Source organism: Penaeus vannamei, chromosome 2 (assembly GCF_042767895.1).
Source record: "Penaeus vannamei isolate JL-2024 chromosome 2, ASM4276789v1, whole genome shotgun sequence".
Classification (NCBI taxonomy): domain Eukaryota; kingdom Metazoa; phylum Arthropoda; class Malacostraca; order Decapoda; family Penaeidae; genus Penaeus; species Penaeus vannamei.
The window spans coordinates 10,097,841-10,122,879 of record NC_091550.1 but is presented as its reverse complement, the minus strand read 5'-3'; the positions used below and the strand labels follow the sequence as shown (position 1 = coordinate 10,122,879).

Genomic DNA, 25,039 nt, shown 5'->3' with positions numbered 1-25,039 from the left:
ATATATATATATATATTGATATAATCATTAGAGAAAGGATAATGATAATGATAGTGATAATAAGAGTAAGAATAATAACAACAAAACAACAACAATAACAATAATAATGGTAATGATAATAACAAAAAAGCAATGGTGATAATAATGATGACTAATATAATCAGCTTTATCATCATTCTTATTTTTATTATTCATAGCTATTGTAGTGGTTGTAGTAATAGGAGGAGGAGGGAGGAAGTAGTGGTTTTAATATCATTTTTATTACTAATATCAATATCATCATTATTATGATTTTCATCCTTATTATTATCAATACTATTGTTATTAATATTACGATCGTTCTTTTACTTTCAATATTATTATAAGAATGATGACCATTATCAATACTATTCATTATCATATTTATCATAAGTATTATAATTTTTATTGTTATTGTTTCTATTATTTACATTATTACTATCATAATTATTATTACCATTACCATCGTTATCATTATTTTCATTATTATCATTACTCTTATCACTCATGATTTTTATCATGCTATTATAAAGATAATAAGACAACAATCAATAACAGGAAAAGAAACAGTAAATGATGATATTGACAACAGTGACAGTAATAGCAATTTTCCCATATTATACAGAAACAAGAAAAGAAAGAAGGAAGTGGGCGGAGCTAAGACGCCACCACAAACCTAATAGTCCACAAAGCAAGATTTCATTCTAGAAGTATCATTATTTTGTTCAAATAACGCAAAATTGTTCAGCGGCCTGATGGTCTAGGGGTATGATTCTCGCTTAGGGTGCGAGAGGTCCCGGGTTCAAATCCCGGTCAGGCCCAAAAACATATGGTTTTTCTCTTTATCTGATGATAGTGAGCATTGATAGAGCTCAAAGACTTCAGAATGTAGAAGTGGGAAACTGATATTGAGGGAAGAAATGATGTGTATTTTACGAAAGGTAATAGGCTAAGTGTAGCGAAAACGTATTGTAACTTAGTTTATCTGCGAGTCGATTTAAAAGCAAATGATAACAGGTTGTGTGGTGATATTCATATCATGATACGTTTTTTCTGGGATTAATCAACACTCGGGTGAGCAGATAGACTTATAAAGAAAAATGGGGTCATGTATACAGCGTTTACACACATCCGCACATGTGTGTGTATGTGTGCCTACATTTATAGATTACACACACACACACATACACACATATATATATATACACAAGGCAAAATAAGTAGCCAGGTAGTGTGCGTATCCTTGCCTTTCGGTGGTCGTGGTAAAATTGCAATAAGAACACAACAGTAGCAGTAGTTTTAACAAAAGTAATAATAAATGGGTTAATGATGTTAGTAGCAATAATTTAGTATTCGTAATCATTATCGTTTTATCATAATTGGATTACTGCTATGAATGATGGTAATATTGATACTTGATAGTGATAGTGATAATGATAATGATATTAATAATGATAATGATAATAACAACCACAAAAAACAATAATTATCCTGATAACAATAACAGCAATAAGTCTCAACAATGAATATATTACAATGACAGACTCGAAAAACAAAAACCCTCTTGCCAAGTAAGAAGAACAAGCAGAGTCAAGACAACCGACAGCTGCAGCATGCGTGAGTGAGGAAGCCACAAACCGACTTCCTGCTATTGCTTTCTAACCGGCCTGATGGTCTAGGGGTATGATTCTCGCTTAGGGTGCGAGAGGTCCCGGGTTCAAATCCCGGTCAGGCCCTCAATTTTCCCGGTAATTAGGTAAATCAAATAACGGGGAAGTTAGTATTTACTACGTGTAGACATGTAGGAAACACTAATGTACTAGACAGTAGTAGATTAGATGAAATGGCAGAATTTATTGAACAGATGACAATGAGTTCATTATAAATATGCTGATATACATTTATATATATGTTACATTTACACGTAAACAAATATGTGACTATACGCTATGCGCGATAATGATAATGATAACAATTATGAAAATAAGATTAGTAATTTGAACCCTAGTAATGGTAACAAAATGATGATCATAACAAGAATGACGATGATAATGATAATATGATGATAATATGATAATAATGAGTAATAATGATAATAATAATGATAATAATGATATCAATAACAATAATGATATTATTATCATTGCTAATGATGATGGCAATAATAATGATAAGCATAAAAATGATGATGAGGATAATAATAACAATAATAATAATAATAGTAATAATGATAATAAGAGTAATTATAACAATGATGATGATAATTATGATAATGAAAATTATGATGATAATGCAAATAATGATAGTGATGATAATGACAATGATAATGATAATAACATTCATAATAATAATAATCATAGTAATAATAGTAATAATAAAAAGATAATAGTAATGATAATGATAATGAGGATGATAACAATAATATTGACCGTAATAGTAATAATAATGATAATATAGATAAAGCTACTACTGCTAATGGTAAATTTATCAATAAGTATGTAATAATAATAATGATAATGATAATAATGATAATGATAATAATAAGTCATAATGATTATGAGAGTAATTATGAAAATGATAATAATAATGATTATGAAAATGATGATAACAATAAAAATATTCATGATAGTGATTATGCCAACGATAATTATAATGATAATGATGATGATAATGTTAATAATAATATAATAATAACCATAAGGGTTATCATGCTATAATACAAAGTAACAGTTCTATGTTTTTATATCGTACCGGTAACAGGTAAGATCAGAGATATGATAAGCGACATCTGGAGAGTGGAAGAGAAAATTTATAAACTTTCTACCCCCAATTTAAGCACCGGCCTGATGGTCTAGGGGTATGATTCTCGCTTTGGGTGCGAGAGGTCCCGGGTTCAAATCCCGGTCAGGCCCATCATTTTTCAGTGAAAACTAAAATTTATCGAGAAAATTGCACGGATTAAGGCTATGAAAGTGATGATTTTAGCAGACAAGAGATCCTAGTATACTGAACTATATATACAGAAGCTTAAACGCTTTGAAACGGGAAATATTGTTAGATATATCGGCCATCAGCAAGTAGCTATCTTCACATGTAATAATATCCATGTACATACAACTGATATACGCATGTGAATTGTGAAAAATTTCTGAGAATTCAGGATTGGGCAAGTTTGCTTTTGATGTTTCTTAATCATCCGAATATGCTTCACTCACCTATATCAATAGCTATTAGCAGAGTCTACATTCTGCCTAGTATTATTTCTTATCTTCTCTTAGGTTGTATCCTTCACCTTACTTCAATTGTTTGACTGTCATTCTATGATTATAAATGTGCTGCACAATACATTGCACCAACTGGAAGCTTCATTGATTTTTTTTTCTTTACTCTACACAAGTCATTCTCGCCGTTTTTGGCTTGTTACCTAAATTGATAAGGCACATCAAACATGTTAACCCTATTATCGATATGCATTCTTAATCATGCACATCCCCTTTAAACCTATATATGTATGTATGCTTTTATGTATGTTGATAAGTATATATATGTATGCATTTATGGTATGCATGTGTATGTACGTAAGTAGGTATGTATGAATATATGTATACGTATAAACTTATATGTATAATACACAATAATACAGTTTACTCAAGTGCGCTATTCTCTAATTCGTGTTACAATCGCAGCTACACAGCGAAATATGCTGCACAATACACATTAAACACATCGGCTTAGGTAAATCTTAGCTGTTGTCTTCGAAGAAACATTGAAGCAGCGTCAGGCAGTGGAGTGAGCTGACTAAGCAGGTCCTGATCGCGTCAGCCTCAGAGTTGCTGAGTGACTGACTCTGCCATACATGTCAAACATCTACGGTCTGCTATATACGTAACTATATTTTTAGATTACCAAGATTGATTGATATATTTCATATTTCCTTAGCAGGGATTCTTAGCCCAGTTTTCCTTTCTTTTTAAGATTGCTTACATTCAAATTTAATATTTAATATCTTAATAACAAAACAAATAATGTTAATGGTAGTAATTATAAAGATAACAAATATGTAAACAATAATGATGATAATGAAATGACAAACAGTGATTCAACAACGTTCTTTATCCTTTAGCGGTAGCAGGGAAGAGCAGAGCTATTATGACTGGCAGCCGGATCGTGCATGAGTGAGCTAGAGACCGACTTTCTAATCGTCTGAAATCGGCCGATTACACTATCCTACCACCGTGTATTGATAAACATGAACACGTGTACATATATGAAATACATTGCAAAAATGTTTGTATGTATGTATATGCATACATAATGTATCTATATACATGCATGCATCTGTGTATGCATGAAAATATTCATGAATATACGCATGTATTAAACATGTATGAATATATACATGTATTTATGATTTAGAGTAATGCAGTGAACTCGGGCTCACTGTTCTGGACCTCCTTCTTGTAACAGAAGACGCGCAGCTAAATATAGAGCGCATTACGCAATACGCAAATCGGTTAAGGTAGACCTTAGCTGCTGTTTACGAAGAAACAGTGAGGCAGGGTCAGGCAGGCGAGTGAGCTAAGCAGGCACTAAGCCCGTCTCCCTAAGGGTTACCGAGGAATTGCCTTTGTCATACGTGTCAAACACTCTCGGACTGCGATATTTACATTTATATTACACACACTCACATATATTTATTTATTTGTACATTACGATTATATAGTCAAAATAATATCCTGCCGTCAAGTGAGTTTCCCCTGTCTCTACTTTTCTTCTGCCATCTGTCCGGTATCCACCAAAACTGCAGATAATCCCAAGGTTTGTTGAGATTTGTTGAGATGAAATGGGATGGCGGAGGAAGATCTTCACTTCTGAATATGTGCTAATAAAAAATAAAAAAAAATCAATTAAAAATCATTTGTACTTTCTTGTCTTCTTGGTTTCTTTGCGAAATACCAACAATTGTTTATGGTTTTACATTGGTAGTTTTAAATTTGCAGTGGATCTAAGAGACTTACTGTGCGCGTGTGTGTGCGCGTGCTCCCCTGTTCTCTCGCGTTTCTCAGTAATTGTGGTTTCTGAGTAACCATTCTTCTAATGATCGCAATTCATTAAAATCATGTTGCATACACCTTATAATCAAGGACAAATTTATAAAGGGGCATAGGGGACAATTGTCCCAGGCCCCCAATACCAATGATAATACAAATAACAATATTGATAATGACAGTAATTATAACCACAACAATAATGATAATGGAATGACAACGATTCCACAATGCTATTTAGGCCATAACGGCAGCAGGGAAGAGCGGAGCTATAGACTGGCAGCTGGATTCGTTATGAGCAAGCCAGAAACAGACCGACTTTCTAATTATTTTCCTGACACCGGCCTGATGGTCTAGGGGTATGATTCTCGCTTTGGGTGCGAGAGGTCCCGGGTTCAAATCCCGGTCAGGCCCGTCATTTTCCATTCGAAACTAAAAATTATCGAGAAAATTGCACGGATTAAGGTTGTGAAAGTGATGATTTTAACAGACAAGAGATCCTAGCCTACTGAACTATATATACAGAAGCTTAAACGCTTTGAAACGGGAAATAACGTTAGATATATCGGCTATCAGCAAGTAGCTATATTCACATGTAATAATATCCATGTACATACAACTGATATACGCATGTGAATTGTGAAAATCTATGTGATTGCAGAATTGGGCAAGTTTGATTTCGATGTTTCTTAATCATCCAAATATGTTCCACTCACCTATATCAGTAACTAATAGCAGAGTCTACATTCTGCCTAGTATTATTTCTTATTTTCTCTTAGGTTGTATCCTTCACCTTACTTCAATTGTTTGACTGTCACTCTATGATTATAAATGTGCTGCACAATACATTGCACCAACTGGAAGCTTCATTGATTTTTTCTTTACTCTACACAAGTCATTCTCGCCGTTTTTGGCTTGTTACCTAAATTGATAAGGCACATCAAACATGTTAACCCTATTATCGATATGCATTCTTAATCATGCACATCCCCTTTAAACCTATATGTGTATGTATGCTTTTATGTATGTTAATAAGTATATATGTATGCATTTATGGTATGCATGTGTATGTATGTAAGTAGGTATGTATGAATATATGTATACGTATAAACTTACATGTATAATACACAATAATACAGTTTACTCAAGTTCGCTATTCTCTAATTCGTGTTACAATAGCAGCTACACAGCGAAATATACTGCACAATACACATTAAACACATCGGCTTAGGTAAATTTTAGCTGTTGTCTTCGAAGAAACATTGAAGCAGCGTCAGGCAGTGGAGTGAGCTGACTAAGCAGGTCCTGATCGCGTCAGCCTCAGAGTTGCTGAGTGACTGACTCTGCCATACATGTCAAACATCTACGGCCTGCTATATACGTAACTATATTTTTAGATTACCGAGATTGATCGATATATTTCATATTTCCTTAGCAGGGATTCTTAGCCCAGTTTTCCTTTCTTTTTAAGATTGCTTACATTTAAATTTAATATTCAATATTTTAATAATAAAACAAATAATGATAATGGTAGCAATTATAAAGATAACAAATATGTAAACAATAATGATAATGAAATGACAAACGGTGATTCCACAACGCTCTTTATCCTTTAGCGGTAGCAGGGAAGAGCAGAGCTATTATGACTGGCAGCCGGATCGTGCATGAGTGAGCTAGAGACCGACTTTCTAATCGTTTGAAATCGGCCGATTACACTATCCTATCATCGTGTATTGATGATCAGGAACACGTATACATATATGAAATACATTGCATAAATGTTTGCATGTATGTATATGCATACATAATGTATCTATATACATGCATGTATCTGTGTATGCATGAAAATATTCATGAATATACGCATGTATTAAACATGTATGAATATATACATTTATGATATAGAGTAATGCAGTGAACTCGGGCTCACTGTTCTGCACCTCTGCTTGTAACAGAAGACGCGCAGCTAAATATAGAGCGCATTACGCAATACGCAAATCGGTTAAGGTAGACCTTAGCTGCTGTTTACGAAGAAACAGGGAGGCAGGGTCAGGCAGGCGAGTGAGCTAAGCAGGCACTAAGCCCGTCTCCCTAAGGGTTACCGAGGAATTGCCTTTGTCATACGTGTCAAACACTCACGGACTGCGACATTTACATTTATATTACACACACACTCACATATATTTATTTATTTGTACATTACGATTATATAATATAAATAATATCCTGCCGTCAAGTGAGTTTCCCCTGTCTCTCTCTACTTTTCCTCTGCCATCTGTCCGGTATCCACCAAAACTGCAGATAATCCCAAGGTTTGTTGATATTTGTCCATTCCTAATATCAGCTCAGAGGAAATAGCATGGCGGAGGATCTTCACTTCTGAATGAGTATGTGCTAATAAAGAAATAAATTAAAAATCATATGTAGTTTCTTGTCTTCTTGGTTTCTTTGCGAAATACCAACAATGGTTTATAGTTTTACATTGGTAGTTTTAAATTTGCAGTGGATCTAAGAGACTTACTGTGCGTGTGTGTGTGTGCGCGTGCGCGTGCTCCCCTGTCCTCTCGCGTTTCTCAGTAATTGTGGTTTCTGAGTATCCATTCTCCTAGTGATTGCAATTCATTAAAATCATGCATACACCTTATAATCAAGGGCAGATTTATAAAGGGGCATAGGGGACAATTGTCCCCGGCCCCTAATACCAATGATACTACAAATAACAATACATAATGACAGTAATTATAACCATAATATATGAGCAACAAAAATAATGAAATGATAATGATTCCATAATGCTCTTTAGACCATAACGCTTGCAGGGAAGAGCGGAGCTATAGACTGGCAGCTGGATTCGTTATGACCAAGCTAGAGACGGACCGACTTTCTAATCATTCCACTAGCACCGGCCTGATGGTCTAGGGGTATGATTCTCGCTTTGGGTGCGAGAGGTCCCGGGTTCAAATCCCGGTCAGGCCCGTCATTTTCCAGTCAAAATGAAAAATAAAAACGATGTGAGACGTAATGATATTAAGCAATTAAGAAACAAAGGTACCTTCCGTACTAAACAATACGGAACTTTGATGCTGTGAAAATTCAATTTACCTTACGTAAATTGATCAGTTTCAGCTTTATCAGCTATTGATTGGTAAGTCGATTTTCCTTTTCTAATTAAATCAAATTCTCTTAGGTTGTATTATTTTCTTCGATTTAGTTGATTAATTGTTACTCCATCTAGAATTATGAACGTGCTGCAATCTATCACGCATGTTAATCTCATTCACACACACACACACACAAATAAAAAAACAAACAAAACAATCATCCTGCACACAAGTGTATATATGAATGAATATTCATTTGTGTGTATATATATATATATTATATATATATATATTATATATATATATATATATATATATATATATATATATATATATATATATATATATATATATATGTGTGTGTGTGTGTGTGTGTGTGTGTGTGTGTGTGTGTGTGTGTGTGTGTGTGTGTGTGTGTGTGTTTGTGTGTGTGTATGTGTGTAAACAGAAATACAATGAACTCAAGTTCACATCTACATCGCTGCTCGAAAGAAAAGTTTTAAGTAAAGCTTAAGCAGAGCTTAGCTGGTGCTTACGAAGAGTGACGTAGGGTCAGGCAGTTGAGTAAGCTGACTAAGCAGGCAATGAGCGTCATTCTCAGGATTGCTGACTGACTGTCTCATACGTGTTAACACCCACGACCTGCGGCATATATCTTTAGATTATTCTGATTAATAGATTTAACTGATAGGTTTTTCCTTATCAGGTAACCAAGTTTTTAATACAGCAAGTTGTATAATACATGTAATATATGTTTTATATATTACCACTGTAAAACATACAAACTATCCTACCACCAAGCGTCCAGGTTTTCCGAGTTTCTCTACCTGTTTTTTTTTTCTGACAACATTCCGTTAAACACCAAAACTGCCATGTTACCATGTTACTACCAGGTTGAAATTCACGGGTTTAAAGTGATCAGTTCTCCCTAGCTCTTCTCAGGAGGAAAAAATGACGTAGGATCTTCACTTCAGTATGAGAATGTACTGATGACAAAACTTAATCATATCAAAGTGTAGTTTATTATCTCCTTGATGCTGTCAAGCTAGTTCTTGGACCAAACACACTTGTCCCGTTAAGATTATACATATGGTATGTGAAATCATTCTTTCGTTATGCAAAATCAGGTAGTTTGCGAAATGCCTGGGCTTGTTTATAGTGTCACATTAGCCGTTTTGAATTTGCAGTAGACAGCGTGAATGTGAACATGTGTGTGTGTGTGTATGGGTAAATTCACCTTTGTTCTTTCGTGTGTCTCAGCAACTGTAGTTTGATATCATATGACGATAACATCAATATTAAAAAATAGCTGTAGTGATGATAACAGGTTTAACAACAGTAATGGGGCTAATTGAATAGTAATGATAGTAATAATAAATGTTACATTGCTACTGATAAAAGTAATATGATAATTAATAATAATAATAATAGTGATAGCAATAGTAATGATCATAACTATAATATTCAGAATAATAAGATGCATAGTACAACAATAATGTTCTTTAGGTCTTAACAAAAGCAGGGAAGACCAGAGCTATGATGACTAGCAGCCTGATCGTGCACGAGTGACCTAGAGACAGACCGACTTTCTAATCTTACTTAGAAACCGGCCTGATGGTTTAGGGGTATGATTCTCGCTTTGGGTGCGAGAGGTCCCGGGTTCAAATCCCGGTCAGGCCCGTCATTTTCCAAGCAAAATTATATATATAAAAAAAAGTATGGCGTAAAGATATTAACAGAGAAAAGCACCTTTTGTACTAAACCATGCGTAAGCCCAATTGCCGTGAAACGGAAAAAAAACATATAAACTGATTAATAACTGGCTATATATATATATATATATATATATATATATATATATATATATATATATATATATATGCATACATTATGCATGTTCGAATGTATACATGTATAACATACATTAATGCAGTGAACTATAATTTTTCATCAACTTTATCAATTGCTAATCGCGGAGTCTATATTCCTTTTCTGATCTCGTAAGTTATTTTATTTGCTTCAATTTATTTGCGTAATTGTTACTCTATCTAGAATTATGAATATACTGCACAGCATATTATTGAAATGACGCTTCATTAAAATCTCTTACTCTTCAACAGTTACATAAGGCATGTTAATCCCATTCACAAAATATGTATTAATAAAATGAGAATGAATTTAGAAAATTGCACAGCGTACAGATATCAATAGGCAAGAGCTTTCGCATAATTTGGTACTTGGTATTAAACTGCGGAAGCCCAAATGCTATGTTACGGAAAATGATCGTACACGTATCAAACGACTGGTTATAATTGCAACGCATAAATACAAGCGTTTGTATTGTATGTACGGTTAATTTTATAATTCAAAATCTTCTACCGTGTCAGTAGCTGGGATTAATATATATATATATACATATATATATGTATATATATATGTATATATATATGCACACATATACATAGATGTATGTGTGCACGTATACATGCATGTATGTATCTGTTCATATATATATATATATATATATATATATATATAAATACACACGTATAAATGTATATATCTGTTCATATATATATGCATTATTCATGTATGATATACAGTAATGCAGTGAACTTAAGTTCACTGTTCCACACTCCTGACTGTAACCGAAGCCGCACAGCTAAGTATGATGCACAACACGCAACATACGCATCCGCTTAGGTAGACCTTAGCTGCTCTTTACGAGCAAACAGTGAGGCAAATTCAGGCAGCTGATTGAGCTGACTCAGCAGGCAGTGAGTGCGTCAGCCTCATGGTTGCTGAGTGACTGATTGTGTCATAGTTGTCTTATAATCACAGCCAGCGATAAATGAAGCTCTACATTTAAATTTCTTTGATTAACAATTTTGATTGATATTCGTATTTTTCCTTTATTAAAAACACAGGCAAATGAGGTACTATAAAGTGTATAGTTACAAATATATGTTACATATATTTAATGCATTAATAATAAAGATAATAACAATAAAAATAATGGCAATGATAACAGTGATGTTGATAATAACACAATAATAGCTATAGTAATAACAATAATGTTATGCAGTGGCAATCATTCCTAAATGTTCTTTAGGCATTACCGATAACAGAAAAAACGGAGCAATGTTACTATGATACAAGGTGCAGGACTATTTATTTTTTTTATTTTTTTCATAATCGGCCTGATGGTCTAAGGATATGATTCTCGGGTTTAAATCCCAAGCAGGCCCATCAATTTGCAAGCAAAATGAGGATTAATAAAACAAAGAAGTATGGCGTAAAGGTATTAACAGACAAGAACACTATTCTTACTAAACCATGCGTAAGCCCAATTGCTGTGAAACGGGAAATTTATCAACTTTATCAGTTACTAATCGCGGAGTCTATATTTCTTTTCTAATCTTTTATTAATGATTTTATTTGCTTCAATTCAGCGGTTTAATTGTTACTCTATCTATGCACATTTACTATCAAAAAGACGCTTCATTGAAATCTCTTACTTTGCAACAATTACATCAAGCATGTTAATCCCATTCTCAAAATATGTATTGATAATCCGAAACACGTGTATATATGAATGAATATACATTAGTGCATTTATATCTACATATATACATATATACACATGTCTGCATATATGATATATGTATGTATGCATCTGTATATGTATATATGCGTCTGTGTTGTGCGTGTATGAATGTATACATATATGTATGATGCTCAATAGCAAAACATTAAACTCAAGTTCACTTTTTACACCTCAGCTTGTAACAAAACCTGAGCAGTTACATATACTGCACAATACGCCTAGGAGAATCTTAACCAGTTGAGAGAGCTAAGTACGCAATGAACACGTCAGTCTCAGGGTTGCTAATTGACTGTCATACGTGTCAACACCCACGACCTGCGACATATATCTCTGATTAATAGATGTGATAAATATTTTTCTATATGAAGCAAACGAATTGATAATATAGCAAATTATATTATACATTTAATATATACTTTATATATTAGCACTGTAAAATATATACACAATCCTGCCACCAAGTGTGTAGGTTTTCCGAGTTTCTCTATCTGCTTTTCTATCACATTCCGTTACACACTAAAACTACCATAATATTCTCGGGCTGGGATTCACGGGTTTTTGGTAATCAGTTCATTCCTAGTATCAGCTCAGAGGAAGGGGGATGTCGGAGGAAGAGCTTCACTTCAGCATGAGAATGTGCTGATGGTAAAGCCTAAAAATCCTACCAAGGTTTAGTTTAATACCTCCTTGATGTTGTCGAGCCAGTTGCTGTGAAAGTGATATTCTTGGACCAAACACACCTGTCCCGTTAAAACCATGAGATGTGAAGTCATTATTCCGTTACGAGATATAAAGTAGTTTGTTCGGTCGGGGTTGCTTAGCGAAATGCCTGGATTTGTTTATAGTGTTACATTAGTAGTTTTGAATTTGCAGTAGGCGGTGTGAATGTGATTATGTGTGTGTGCATGAGTAAATTCACCTTTGTTCTTTCGTGTGTCTCAGCAACTGCAGTTTCACATCATAACATGATACGATCACGATAACATCAATATTTAAAAAATATTAACTGTAGTAATGATAACAGGTTTAATAACAGTAATGATAATAATAGAATAGAAATGATAGTAATAATAAATGCTAGTGATAAAAATAATATGATGGTATAATTTTAATAGTGATAGCAATAGTAATGATCCTAATGATAAGAATCATAATAATAATCTGCATAAAACAACAATAATGTTAATGGAAATGAAATGATGCCATAATGCACTTTAGGCCTTAACGAAAGCAGGGAAGAGCAGAGCCATGATGACTAGCAGCCTGATCGTGCACGAGTGAGCTAGAGACAGACCGACTTTCTAATCTTTACTTAGAAACCGGCCTGATGGTCTAGGGGTATGATTCTCGCTTTGGGTGCGAGAGGTCCCGGGTTCAAATCCCGGTCAGGCCCGCAATTTTCCAGTACAAATGAGAATTCAGAAAATTGCACATATGAGAACGGCGTATAGATAATAACAGGTAAGAGTTTCCGCATAGTTTAGTACTAAACTGCGGAAGCCTAAATACTATGAAACGTAAAATGATCGTACATGTATCAAACGACTGGATATATTTGTACACGCATAAATACATGTTTATGAACTGTTTATGTAGGTGATCTATGTATGATCAATTTTATTATTTAAGATTATATATCGCATCAGTAGTTAAGGTAATTAGCGGCGGCGAATACCTTGTGGGATTTAAATGTGAGTTGTGAAACATTTCTAAAATTTCATGATTGTGCAGATGTGATCTTGTTTCTTATCATGCTCTTCGGGTTAGCAAATCTAGCTAAATATAATACTCCTTAATAATGATTTTACTCTTATCAACGCAAAAAACTACTTTTACCTTATTACTGAATGCTAACCCCTTCAAAGAAATATTCTTTCTTAATCCACCCACACAAACACCCACTTTATGCGCGCACACAAACACAAGCGCACATGCACACACACATATATAAATTCCTCAATTCCTCATCGCTGAGTCAATGTTCCTTTTCTTATTAATTGGATTTCCTTATCTTCTCTTAAGTTGTATTATTTGCTTTACATAAATTGCTTAACGTTGCTCTATCTGTCTAGAAGTATCAATATGCTGCACAATTTATCTCACCAAAAGGACGCTTCTTACTCTATAGAAGTGGTTCTGGATCTTTTTCGATAAGGCACATGAAGCATATTACCCTATTCCTAAAAATGTATTGATAATCATACACACGTATGTATATACGAATGATTATGTATGTATGTATGTATATGTATATGTATATATAATGTATATATGTATGCATGCATATATATATATATATATATATATATATATATAGAAATACACACGCATAAATGTAAATATGCATGTATTTATTCATATATATGTGCATTATACATGTATGAATATATACATGCATGATATATAGTAATGCAGTGAACTCAAGTTCACTGTTCCACACTCCTGACTGTAACAGAAGCCGCACAGCTAAATATGATGCACAACACGCAACATACGCATCCGCTTAGGTAGACCTTAGCTGCTCTTTACGAGCTAACAATGAGGCAAATTCACGTAGCTGATTGAGCTGACTCAGCAGGCAGTGAGTGCGTCAGCCTCATGGTTGCTGAGTGACTGATTGTGTCTTAGTTGTCAGACAATCCCAGCCTACGGCATATGAAGCTCTACATTTAAAATTCTTTGATTAACAGTTTTGATTGATATTCTTCTTTCTCCTTTATTAAAAACATAGGCAAGTGAAATTATAATGCAAGGTGTATAGTTACAAAAATATGTTACTTATAGATTTTATGCATTAATAATAATATAAATAAAAATGGCAATAATTACAATGTAATAGTAATAACAATAATAATAATGGTATGCAATGGCAATGATTCATAAATGCTTTGTAGGCATTACCGATAACAGAAAAAATGGAGCTATCATATAATCTACAAAAGGACTGATATAAAATATAATCGGCCTGATGGTCTAGGGGTATGATTCTCGCTTTGGGTGCGAGAGGTCCCGGGTTCAAATCCCGGTCAGGCCCGCAATTTTCCAGTAAAAATGAGAATTAATTCAGAAAATTGTTCGGTGTATAGATAAGCTTCCAAATAGTTTGGTATTTGGTACTAAACTGCGAAAGCGTAAATGCTATGAATCGGAAAATGATCTTACATATATCAAACGACTGATTATATTTCCACAAGCATAAATACATGCCTTTGAACTGTATATGTAGGTGATCTATCTATGATTAATTTCATTATTTAAGATCATCTACCCCGTTAGCAGCTAAGGTCATTAGTGGCGAATGCCTTGTTTGATTAAAACGTGAGTTGTGAAACATTTCTACAATTTCATGATTGTGCAGGTGTGATCGGATTAGCAAATCTAGTTAAATATATTACAGCTGACTAATTTTTTCACTCTTATTAACACAGAAAATCTATTTTACCTCATTACTGAATGCTAACCCCTTTAAAAATATTCTTTCTTTATACACCCACACAATCACCCACTTAATGCGTGCATACACACACACGCACACCCACATACATTTGCGCACGCATGCGCACACATATATATTAAATTTCATCAACTCCTAACCGCTGAGTCAATGTCTCTTTTCTTAATTCGAATTACTTATTTTCTCTTCTTAAGTCGTATTGTTTGCTTTGCATAAATTGTGTAATGCTACTCTACCTATCTAGAATTATCAATATGCTACACAATTTATCTCGCCAAAAGGACGCTTCACTGAAACTTCTTACTCTACAGCAGTGGTTCTGAACCTTTTTCGAGAAAGCACATCAAACATGTTACCTTATTTCTAAAAAATGTATTGATAATCATCCATACGTATGTATATGCGAATTATTATATGTGTATGTATATGTATATATGATGTATATATGAATACATGCATATATGCATGTATCTGTTCATGTATATATATATATATATATATATATATATATATATTATATTTACATTATGTTTGAATGTATACATGTATAATATACAGTAATGCAGTGAACTCAAGTTCACTGTTCCACACTCCTGACTGTAACAGAAGCCGCACAGCTAAATATGATGCACAACACGCAACATACGCATCCGCTTAGGTAGACCTTAGCTGCTCTTTACGAACAAACAGTGAGGCAAATTCACGTAGCTGATTGAGCTGACTCAGCAGGCAGTGAGTGCGTCAGCCTCATGGTTGCTGAGTGACTGATTGTGTCATAGTTGTCTTATAATCACAGCCAGCGATATATGAAGCTCTACATTTAAATTTCTTTGATTAACAATTTTGATTGATATTCGTATTTTTCCTTTATTAAAAACACAGGCAAATGAGGTTGTACTATAAAGTGTATAGTTACAAATATATGTTACATATATTTTATGCATTAATAATAATGATAATGATAACAATAAAAATAATGGCAATGATAACAGTGATGTTGATAATAAAATAATAATAGCTATAGTAATAGCAACAACAATAATGTTATGCAATGGCAATCATTCCTAAATCTTCTTTAGGCATTACCGATAACAGAAAAAAAAACGGAGCTATGTTACGATGATACAAGCTACAGGACTAGTTTTTTCATATAATCGGCCTGATGGTCTAAGGGTATGGTTCTCGGGTTTAAATCTCAGGCAGGCCCATCATTTTGCAAGTAAAATGAAGATTAATGAAAAAAGAAAGTATGGCGTAAAGATATTAACAGACAAGAACACCTTTCTTACTAAACCATGCGTAAGCCCAATTGCTGTGAAACGGGAAATTTATCCACTTTATCAGTTACTAATCGCGGAGTCTATATTTCTTTTCTGATCTTCTCTTAAGTTATTTTATTTGCTTCAATTCAGCGGTTTAATTGTTTATCTATGCACATTTACTATCAAAAAGACGCTTCATTGAAATCTCTTACTTTGCAACAATTACATCAAGCATGTTAATCCCATTCACAAAATATGTATTGATAATCCGGCACACGTGTATATATGAATGAATACACATTAGTGCATTTATATCTACATATATACATATATACACATGTCTGCATATATGATATATGTATGTATGCATCTGTATATATGTGTATATGCGTCTGTGTTATGCGTGTATGAATGTATACATATATGTATGATGCTCAATAGCAAAACATTAAACTCAAGTTCACTTTTTACACCTCAGCTTGTAACAAAACCTGAGCAGTTACATATACTGCACAATACGCCTCGGTGAACCTTAACCAGTTGAGAGAGCTAAGTACGCAATGAACACGTAAGTCTCAGGGTTGCTAATTGACTGTCATACGTGTCAACGCCCACGACCTGCGACATATATCTCTGATTAATAGATGTGATAAATATTTTTCCATATGAAGCAAACGAATTGATAATATAGCAAATTATATTATACATTTGATATATACTTTATATATTAGCACTGTAAAATATATCCACTATCCTACCACTAAGTATGTAGATTTTCCGAATTTATCTGCCTTTCTGTCACATTCCGTTACACACTAAAACTACCATAATATTCTCAGGCTGGGATTCACGGGTTTTTGGTAATCAGTTAATTCCTAGTATTAGCTCAGAGGAAGGGGGATGTCAGAGGAAGAGCTTCACTTCAGTATGAGAATGTGCTGATGGTAAAGCCTGAAAATCCTACCAAGATTTAGTTTAATACCTCCTTGATGTCGAACCAGTTGCTGTGAAAGTATTATTCTTGGACCAAACACACCTGTCCCGTTAAAACCATGAGATGTGAAGTCATTCTTCCGTTATGAGATATAAAGTAGTTTGTTCGGTCGCCAGGGCTGCTTAGCGAAATGCCTAGATTTGTTTATAGTGTCACATTAGTAGTTTTGAATTTGCAGTAAGCGGTGTGAATGTATGTGTGTACATGCGTGTATGAGAAATTCACTTTTGTTCTTGTGTCTTAGGAACTGTAGTTTCAGATCATAACATGACACGATTACGATAAGATCAATATTAAAGAAATATCTGTAGTGATGATAACAGGTTTAACACCAGTAATGATAGTAAAACAGTACTGATAATAATAATGAATGATGGTTGTACTGCTACTGATAAAAGTAATATGATAATAATGATAATGATAATAGTGACAACACTAACGATCATAATGATAATATTCATAATAATAAGATGCATAAAACAACAATAGTATTAATGGAAATGAAATGATTCCATAGTGCAATTTAGGCCTTTACGAAAGCAGGGAAGAGCAGAGCCATGATGACTAACAGCCGGATCGTGCACGAGTGAGCTAGAGACAGACCGACTTTCTAATCCTTACATAGAAGTCGGCCTGATGGTCTAGGGGTATGATTCTCGCTTTGGGTGCGAGAGGTCCCGGGTTCAAATCCCGGTCAGGCCCGCAATTTTCCAGTAAAAATAAGAACGGCATATAGATAATAACAGGTAAGAGTTTCCGCATAGTTTAGTACTAAACTGTGGAAGCCTAAATACTATGAAACGTAAAATGATCGTACATGTATCAAACGACTGGATATATCTATACTCCCATAAATACATGTTTATGAACTGTATATGTAGGTGATCTAAGTATGATGATTATTTTTTATGTAAGATTAAAACGTGAGTTGTGAAATATTTATAAAATCTCATGATTGTGCGGAAGTGATCTAGATGTTTCTTATTATGCTCTTCGAGTTAGCAAATAAAGCTAAATCTATTACACATGACTATTTATTTCACTCTTATCAATACAGAAAAGTAATTTTACCTTATAACTGAATGCTAACCCTTTTATCCACCCACACAAACATCCATTTAATGCACACGCACACACACACACGCGCGAGCATTGCACACATATATATTCTGTTTTATCAATTCGTAATCGCTGAATCAATATTCCTTTTCTTCTTCATTCAATTTACTTATCTTCTATTAAGTTGTATTGTTTGCTTGACTTACATTGTTTAATGCTGCTCCAACTATCTAGAATTATCAATATGCTGCACAATTTATCTCGCCAAAAGGACGCCTCATTGAAACTTCTTACTTTACAGCGGTGGTTCTGGACCTTTTTCGATAAGGCGCATCAAGCATGTTACCCTATTCCTAAAAATGTATTGATAATCATGCACACGTAAGTATATACGAATGATTATATGTGTATGCATGTATTTGCATATATAATGTATATATGTATGCATGCATATGTACAAGGTACACATACACACGCACGCACGCACGCGTGCGGGCACACACAAATGCATCCAAACACACATATATGCATGCATGTATCTGCCCATATATATATATATATATATATATATATATATATATATATATATATATATATATATATATATATATGCATTATGCATGTATGAATGTATACATGTATAATATACAGTAATACAGTGAACTCAAGTTCACTGTTCCACATTTCTGATAGTAACAAATTGTAACAGAAGCCGCCTTGAACCTAACGCAACTGTCCCGTTAAAACTATGAGATGTGAAATCATTCTTTCGTTATGCAAAATAAAGTAGTTTGCTCGGCCAGGGCTGCTTAGGGAAATGCCTAGATTTGTTTATAGTGTTACATTAATAGTTTTGAATTTGGAGTAAACAGTGTGAATGTGTGTGTGTGTGTGTTTGTATGTGTATGAGTAAATTTGTTTTTCGTGTGTCTCAGCAACTATAGTTTCAGCTCATAATATGATACGATCACAGAAGCAGGGAAGAGCAGAGCTGTGACGACTACCAGCCGGATCGTGCACGAGTGAGCTAGAGACAGACCGACTTTCTAATCTTACTTAACACCGGCCTGATGGTCTAGGGGTATGATTCTCGCTTTGGGTGCGAGAGGTCCCGGGTTCAAATCCCGGTCAGGCCCGCAATTTTCCAGTAAATATGAGAACGGCGTATAGATAATAACAGGTAAGAGTTTCCGCATATTTTAGTACTTGGTACTAAACGGCGGAAGCCTAAATGCTATGAAACGTAAAATGATCGTACATATATCAAACGACTGGATATATTTGTACACGCATAAATACATGTTTATGAACTGTATATGTAGGTGATCTATGTATGATTAATTTTATTGTTTTAGATTATATACCACGTCAGTAGTTAAGGTAATTAGAGACGGCGAATACCTTGTGGGATTTAAATGTGAATCATTTCTAAAATTTCATGATTGTGCAGATGTGATCTTGTTTCTGAATGCTAACCCCTTTAAAAAATATTCTTTCTTAATCCACCCACACAAACACCCACTTTATGCGCGCACACAAACACACGCGCGCATGCACACGCACGCACACATATACTCAATTTCATCCATTCCCCACCTGAGTTAATGTTCCTTTTCTTATTAATTCGATTTCCTTATCTTCTCTTAAGTTGTATTATTTGCTTTACATAAATTGTTTAATGTTAATCTATCTCCCTAGAAGTATCAGTATGCTGCACAATTTATCTCACCAAGAGAACGCTTCTTACTCTACAGCAGTGGTTCTGGACCTTTTTCGATAAGGCACATCAAGCATGTTACCCTATTCTTAAAATCATACACACGTATGTATATGTATATGTATATGTATATATGTATATATGTATGCATGCATATATATATAATATAAATACACACGTATAAATGTATGTATGTATATATCTTGTTCATATATATGTGCATTATACATGTATGATATACAGTATTCTAGTGAACTCATATTCACTGTCCCACATCTCTGATTGCAACAGAAGCCGCACAGCTAAATATGATGCACAACACGCAATATACGCATCCGCTTAGGTAGACATTAGCTGCTGCAAATTCACATAGCTGATTGAGCTGACTCAGCAAGCAGTGAGTGCGTCATCCTCATGTTTGCTGAGTGACTGATTGTATCATAGTTGTCAAACAATCACAGCCAGCGATATATGAAGCTCTACATTTAAGTTTCTTTGATTGGCAGTTTTGATTCATATTGTTTTTCCTTTGTTAAAAACACAGGCAAGTGAAATTATAATACAAGGTGTCTAGTTACAAAAAAATATTATTTATATATTCTATATATGCATTGAAAATAATAACAATAAAAATGAAAATAGTAATGGCAATGATAACAATGATGGCGATGATAAGATAATAAAAGTTATAGTAATAGCAACAACAATGATATTGGTATGCAATGGCAATGATTCATAAATATTTTTTAGGCATTACCGATACCAGAAAATAACGGCACTATGATATAAGCTACAAAAAGACTACAATTTATTAAACGGCCTGATGGTCTAGGGGTATGATTCTCGCTTCGGGTGCGAGAGGTCCCGGGTTCAATTCCCGGTCAGGCCCATCATTTTCCACGCAGAATGAGTATTAGAAAAGAAAGTATGACGACAAGATATTACCAGACAAAAGCATCTTTCGTACTAAACCATGCGTAAGTCTAATTGCTGTGAAACGGGAAATAACCTTACGTAAACTGATTAATAACTGGTTATATATATATATATATATATATATATATATATATATATATATATTATCAACTTTATCCACTTACTAATCGCTGAGTCTCTATTCCGTTTCTGATGAATTCGTTTAGTTGTTTAATTATTACACTATTTCGAATTATGAATATAATGCGCATTTACTATCAAAAAGGCGCAACAGTTACATAAATCATGTTAATCCCATTCACAAAATATATATTGGTAACCAGGCACGCGTGTATCCATGAAAAAGTTGATTTATATTTATATATATATATTTATATACATACACGTATGTATACATATATGATGTATGCATGCATGCATCTGTGTGTATATATTCGTATATGTGTATGTATATGCGTGTGTGTTATGCGTGTATGTATACATATATGTATGATGGTCACTAGCAATGCTTTGAACTCAAGTTCACTTTTTACACCTCTGTTTTTAACAAAAAGCCGAGCAGCTAAATAAACTGCATAATGCGCCGAAGGAGAACCTTAGGCAGTTGAGTGAGCGGACTAACTAGGCAATGAGCACGTCAACCACGACCTGCGACATATATCATATAGTAATCTGATTAATAGATGTGGGAGGTATTTTCCCTTATACTTATAATACAGCAAATTATATAATACATGTAATATATGTATTATACAGTAACACTGTAAAATATATGCACTATCCAACCACCAAGTGTGTAGGTTTTCCGAGTTTCTCTATCCGTTTTTCTGTCACATTCCGTTACACACTAAAACTACCATTATATTCTAGGGCTGAGATTCACGGGTTTTGGTAATCAGTTAATTCCTAGTATCAGCTCAGAGGAAGGAGGATGTCGGAGGAAGAACTTGACTTCAGCCTCAGAATGGGCTGATGACAAAGTCTAAAAATCCTATCAAAGTAGTTTATTAACCCCTTGATGTTGTCAAGCCCCTTGCTGTTCTTGGACCAGACACACCTGTCCCGTTAAAACTATGAAGTGTGAAATCATTCTTTTGCTATACGAAATAAAGATTTGTTTATAGTAATAAATTAGTTTTGAATTTGAAGTAGACAGTGTGAATGTGAGTATGTATGCATGTGTATGAGTAAATTCACGTTTGTTATTTCGTGTGTCTCAGCAACTGTAGTTTCAGATCATAATATGACACGATTACGATAACATCAATATCTAAAAATATCTGTAATGATGATAACAGGTTTAACAAGAGTAATGTTGATAATAGAATAGTACTGATAATAATAATGAATGATGGTTGTACTGTTACTGATAAAAGTAATATGATAATGATAATGATAATAGTGAAAACACTAACGATCATAATGATAATATTCATAATAATAAGGTGCATAAAACAACAATAGTATTCATGGAAATGAAATGATTCCATAGTGCACTTTAGGCCTTAACGAAAGCAGGGAAGAGCAGAGCCATGATGACTAGCAGCCTGATCGTGCACGAGTGAGCTAGAGACAGACCGACTTTCTAATCTTACTTAACACCGGCCTGATGGTCTAGGGGTATGATTCTCGCTTTGGGTGCGAGAGGTCCCGGGTTCAAATCCCGGTCAGGCCCGCAATTTTCCAGTAAAAATGAGAATGAATTCAGAATATTGCACATATGAGAACAGCGTATAGATAATATGAGGTAAGCCTAAATGCTATGAAACGGGAAATGATCGCACACATAACGACTGGTTAAATTTACACACGCATAAATACATGCTTTTGAATTGTATATGTAGGTGATCTATGTATGATTATTTTTATTATCTAAGATTGCGTCAGTAGCTAAGGTCATTAGTAGCGAATATCTCATGGGATTAAAACGAGTTGTGAAACATTTCTAAAATTTCATGATTGTGCAGATGTGATCTTGGTGTTTCTTATCATGCTCTTCGAGTTAGCAAATAAAGCTAAATCTATTACACGTGACTCATTATTTCATTCTTATTAACACAGAAAATTAGTTTTACCTTATTACTGAATGCTAACCCCTTTAAAAAATATCCTTTCTTAATCCACCCACACAAACACCCACTTAATGCACACACACACAAACACACATGTTTGCACGCGCACAAACATATATTCAATTTCATCAATTCGTTATCGCTGAGTCAGTGTTCCTTTTCTTATTAATTCGATTTACTTATCTTCTATTAAGTTGTATTGTTTGCTTACTTATATTGTTTAATGCTGCTCCAACTATCTAGAATTATCAATATGCTGCACAATTTATCTCGCCAAAAGGACGCCTCATTGAAACTTCTCAATTTACAACGGTGTTCTGGACCTTTTTCGATAAGGCACATCAAGCATGTTACCCTATTCCTAACAATGTATTGATAATCATGCACACGTAAGTATAAACGAATGATTATATGTGTATACATGTATATGCATATATGTATATATATATATATATATATATATATATATATATATATATATATATATATATATATATATATATACATGCATATATACAAGATACACACACTCGCACACAATGTCTATATAAGTACTTATATAGACCTTGCACGCACACACAGCAACACATATACACAGACACACATGCATGCATGTATGTGTGCACGCATGTATCTGTTCATATACATACATTATGCATGTATGAATGTATACATGTATAATATACAGTAATGCTGTGAACTCAAGTTCACTGTTCCACTTTCTGACTGTAACAGAAGCCGCACAGCTAAATATGATGCACAACACGCAACATACACATCCACTTAGATAGACCTTAGCTGCTGATTACGAACAGTGAGGCAAATTCACATAGCTGATTGAGCTGACTCGGCAGGGAGTGAGTGCGTCAGCCTCATGGTTGCTGAGTGACTGTCATAGCTGTCAAACAATCACGGCCAATGATATATGGAGCTTTACATTTAAATCTTTTGATTAACAGTTCTGATTGATATTGTTATTTCTCCTTTATTATAAACACAGGCAAGCGAGATTATAATACAAGGTGGATAGTTACAAAAATAGGTTACTTACATATTTTCTACAATAATAATAATAATGATAACAATCAAAAGATAAAAATAAAAACGGTAATGGTAACAATGACAGTGATGACAATAATGATAATAAAATAATAAAAATAGCTATAGTAATAGCAACAATGATAATGGTGGTGGTATGCAATGTCAATGATTCTTAAATGTTCTTTAGGCATTAACAATAGCAGAAAAAACGGAGCAAAGAAATAAGCTAAGGGACTTTTTCGATTACACAATTGGCCTGATGGTCTAGGGGTATGATTCTCGCTTTGGGTGCGAGAGGTCCCGGGTTCAAATCCCGGTCAGGCCCAGAATTTTCGAAGCCACATGAACATTGATTCAAAAAAAATTGTTGTACGGCTTAAAGTTAAGGAAATTATCAGTCAATAGCACCTTGCTTGCTAAAGTACTCGGACTAAACACTGTGATGCGGGAAATATATATATATATATATATATATATATATATATATATATATATATATATATATATATATATATATATATATATATATATATATATATATATATATATATATATATATGTATGTATATATATATATTTATTTATTTATTTATTTTTTATTATTATTTATTTTATTATTATTATTTTTTTTTACATACATATACACGTATATGTATGTACATACGTGTGTTATGCGTATGGAAGTTGTGATACATTTTTAAAAACTCAAGATCGTGCAAGTTTGATTTTC

At 33.9% G+C, this 25,039-nt stretch overlaps 13 non-coding genes across 13 annotated transcripts; all 13 read left to right on the top strand.

Annotated features, from left to right (window-relative positions):
- The first annotated feature begins 767 nt into the window (after positions 1–767).
- On the top strand, positions 768–839 carry TRNAP-AGG (transfer RNA proline (anticodon AGG)). Its single transcript has one exon. It is a non-coding gene; the product is annotated as a tRNA-Pro (tRNA).
- Positions 840–1,682: 843 nt separating this feature from the next.
- On the top strand, positions 1,683–1,754 carry TRNAP-AGG (transfer RNA proline (anticodon AGG)). Its single transcript has one exon. It is a non-coding gene; the product is annotated as a tRNA-Pro (tRNA).
- Positions 1,755–2,858: 1,104 nt separating this feature from the next.
- TRNAP-UGG (transfer RNA proline (anticodon UGG)) lies at positions 2,859–2,930 on the top strand. Its single transcript has one exon. It is a non-coding gene; the product is annotated as a tRNA-Pro (tRNA).
- A 2,478-nt stretch (positions 2,931–5,408) lies between these two features.
- TRNAP-UGG (transfer RNA proline (anticodon UGG)) lies at positions 5,409–5,480 on the top strand. Its single transcript has one exon. It is a non-coding gene; the product is annotated as a tRNA-Pro (tRNA).
- A 2,490-nt stretch (positions 5,481–7,970) lies between these two features.
- On the top strand, positions 7,971–8,042 carry TRNAP-UGG (transfer RNA proline (anticodon UGG)). Its single transcript has one exon. It is a non-coding gene; the product is annotated as a tRNA-Pro (tRNA).
- Positions 8,043–9,775: 1,733 nt separating this feature from the next.
- On the top strand, positions 9,776–9,847 carry TRNAP-UGG (transfer RNA proline (anticodon UGG)). Its single transcript has one exon. It is a non-coding gene; the product is annotated as a tRNA-Pro (tRNA).
- A 3,248-nt stretch (positions 9,848–13,095) lies between these two features.
- Positions 13,096–13,167, top strand: TRNAP-UGG (transfer RNA proline (anticodon UGG)). Its single transcript has one exon. It is a non-coding gene; the product is annotated as a tRNA-Pro (tRNA).
- A 1,569-nt stretch (positions 13,168–14,736) lies between these two features.
- On the top strand, positions 14,737–14,808 carry TRNAP-UGG (transfer RNA proline (anticodon UGG)). Its single transcript has one exon. It is a non-coding gene; the product is annotated as a tRNA-Pro (tRNA).
- Positions 14,809–18,114: 3,306 nt separating this feature from the next.
- On the top strand, positions 18,115–18,186 carry TRNAP-UGG (transfer RNA proline (anticodon UGG)). The gene has a single exon. It is a non-coding gene; the product is annotated as a tRNA-Pro (tRNA).
- A 1,421-nt stretch (positions 18,187–19,607) lies between these two features.
- Positions 19,608–19,679, top strand: TRNAP-UGG (transfer RNA proline (anticodon UGG)). Its single transcript has one exon. It is a non-coding gene; the product is annotated as a tRNA-Pro (tRNA).
- Positions 19,680–21,077: 1,398 nt separating this feature from the next.
- On the top strand, positions 21,078–21,149 carry TRNAP-CGG (transfer RNA proline (anticodon UGG)). The gene has a single exon. It is a non-coding gene; the product is annotated as a tRNA-Pro (tRNA).
- A 1,650-nt stretch (positions 21,150–22,799) lies between these two features.
- On the top strand, positions 22,800–22,871 carry TRNAP-UGG (transfer RNA proline (anticodon UGG)). Its single transcript has one exon. It is a non-coding gene; the product is annotated as a tRNA-Pro (tRNA).
- A 1,691-nt stretch (positions 22,872–24,562) lies between these two features.
- Positions 24,563–24,634, top strand: TRNAP-UGG (transfer RNA proline (anticodon UGG)). Its single transcript has one exon. It is a non-coding gene; the product is annotated as a tRNA-Pro (tRNA).
- The last annotated feature ends 405 nt before the right edge of the window (positions 24,635–25,039 follow it).